The 2,500-nt window shown below is 44.8% G+C and overlaps 1 protein-coding gene across 1 annotated transcript in view; it reads right to left on the bottom strand.

Moving 5' to 3' along the window:
- iqsec3b (IQ motif and Sec7 domain ArfGEF 3b) overlaps window positions 1–2,500 on the bottom strand; it is a gene marked incomplete at its 3' end in the record, with an annotated part of 37,660 nt that overhangs the window by 17,430 nt on the left and 17,730 nt on the right. The gene's annotated exons all lie outside the window — the stretch shown is intronic.

Here is a 2,500-nt window from a genome sequence, read left to right as displayed (position 1 = left end):
GAAACGCAAGCACCCACCCCATAAGAGTATCTGAAATATCTCTGTACCAAAAATGACATTGCACGGTGACTCGACGAGCTGTGAACAGTGTTTTAAGGCTGTGTGTACAAAACAGCTCGGAGCTCCAGTGGAATTTTGATTTCGCAACGAGTATTCGCGGTCTGGGCAGAAATAGGGCACCCACTGGCAACACCAACCTCCGAGCACGATAAACAAAAAAAATCCTGCAAGAACCAAACCAAATTTTGTTCAAATCTACACAGACTTATGGCTACTGAAAAATGATCAATGATCAATCAATCAAATTTTATTTTGAAGCATTTTCCCATTTTTTTAAAAAGGGGGCGGGAATTGGTACTTTTATGATAGCTTCAGTCATATGGGTTATGCAGTATGGTTATTGTTGACTTCATTCTGTGTTGAATACACCACTATGTTGATATGTCTGATGTTTGCTTTCAATGTATTTTATACTTTGGCCATTCACCCAATTTCTCTCTCCAAGTCTGTTTGCCATTTGTGAGATCCAGACAGTAGTCAGAACACATTCTTTACACACAACCTTAAAAACAGTAAAAGTGTGTCTGAGTAAGTGTGGGCATGTGTGTGTGTGCGACTGTGTGTGTGTGTGTGTGTGTGCGAGTGCGAGTGTGTGTGTGTGTGTGTGTGTGTGTGTGTGTGTGTGTGTGACCGTGTGACCGTGTGTGTGTGTGTGTGTGTGTGTGTGTGTGTGTGTGTGCGAGTGTGTGTGTGTGTGTGTGCGAGTGTGTGTGTGTGTGTGTGAGCGTGAGGAACAACAGCAAGAGAGAGACAGAATAAGTGTTTGTAGAGCAGGACATAATCCCCTGATAATGTCCATTTCAGGCACGCTGTTATTCATGCAGCTGAATGCCCTTGAAAAAGAGCTGAGCGTCATCCGTCTTTGTTCGGACGCAACCAGAGAGGCAGCGGCCAGCCGTGGGAAGAACCCTGGGCTGCTTCCTTATCAGCTTCCCCTGCTCGCTATCATCCATTCCCAACACTTCACTGAGGTTAATTACCCACAATCCTCAGGCTAAGACCGTCTCTTCCTGAGACAATGGAATGCAATCCTGCGCTGAGAGTTACAGTGTTCCATTTGGGACCAGGCTGGATATTCCGTTCCATTCACACACTGCACTTCAAGTCTGCACCAGCTAATGAATCCAGAGGTGCTGAACGCCTGCCAACACATTTATATTGCATTGTAAATCAGGCAGATGGACCGAAGAGGCCAAAGTATTTGGTTGTGAGTGTGTGTTAAATGGATTTTATCAGAGAGCAAATTGAGTTGCGCGGCTGCGATTGATACTTAAACAACACGTGATTGAGTATTGAATATCAGCATGCGCATCCTGTAGCAAATAAGATTAGGCAGCAAGCAGTATATTGATCCTAAATTCAGATGGTAATGAAAGTTGAAAAACATTTCTTCCGATGCAGATCATCATGTTGGAGGACCAAGATATTGTGCCCTTCTAGCTTGTATGAAAATGTGAAGTACATCAGAACAGTGCTTCTTAAGTTATGTGAGAAGAAGACACACACACACACACACACACACACACACACACACACACACACACACACACACACCGCCGGAAAGACAGACAGACCCAATTACAATATCCTCTGCCCCCTACTGAGGTTGAGGGTAATGAATATTTCAAATATGCATGGTTAGTATCTGAGCAGGAGGCACAAGGGCATAACAGGGCAATTTCATTTTCCATGTCACTGTTTCGGACACCGAGTCGCTGTGTAGGGATCAGAACATTCCCACTGTTCCAGACAATATTGCCTTGTAAGGGTCAGAACCATCACCACTGTTCCGTACAAGGTTACTCTAAAGATCCTTCATTACTCCGCTTTATCCCTCTCTGATTACTCTGTAAGGATGGGAACATTCTCACTGTTCCGAACAGTGTTGTTCTCTAAGGTTTAGAACATTGCCCTGTTTTGGACACTGACTTGTCTCTAAGGATCAGAACATTCTCACTGTTCTGGACACTGAGATGCTCTCTAAGGATCAGAACATACTCACTGTTCTGGACACTGAGATGCTCTCTAAGGATCAGAACATTCTTACTGGTCTGGACACAGAGTTGCTCTCTAAAGGTGCATTCACACTAGGTGCGCTGGACCGGACCCGGGTTCGTTTAGTCTGATGGTTCGGTTGTCTTTGATAATGTAAACGCAACTGTACCGAACTCGACCAGACCCGGGTCCGCCTGAAAGAGGTAGTCTGGAGTCTGGTTCGCTAGAACACTAGAGCAGGTTGCTAAGCAAACGTTCTAAAGAATCTTTACCTTTACTGTATCTTCTTCATTGCACCGCCAGAGAGGGTTAAAGCGGAGCGGATAGTAATGAAGGATCTTTGGCACCGCCTTCTGCGGTGTTGCCAAGTGATATTTGCAAACAGAACCCCCATATTATGGAAGTTCGTGTCTAGAAGCATGGTACATATGACGCAAACGGAACA

The sequence above is a fragment of the Sardina pilchardus genome, chromosome 10 (genome assembly GCF_963854185.1).
Source record: "Sardina pilchardus chromosome 10, fSarPil1.1, whole genome shotgun sequence".
Taxonomy (NCBI): Eukaryota; Metazoa; Chordata; class Actinopteri; order Clupeiformes; family Clupeidae; genus Sardina; species Sardina pilchardus.
Note: the sequence above shows the minus strand (reverse complement) of the source record. Positions and strands in the feature narration are given on the sequence as shown.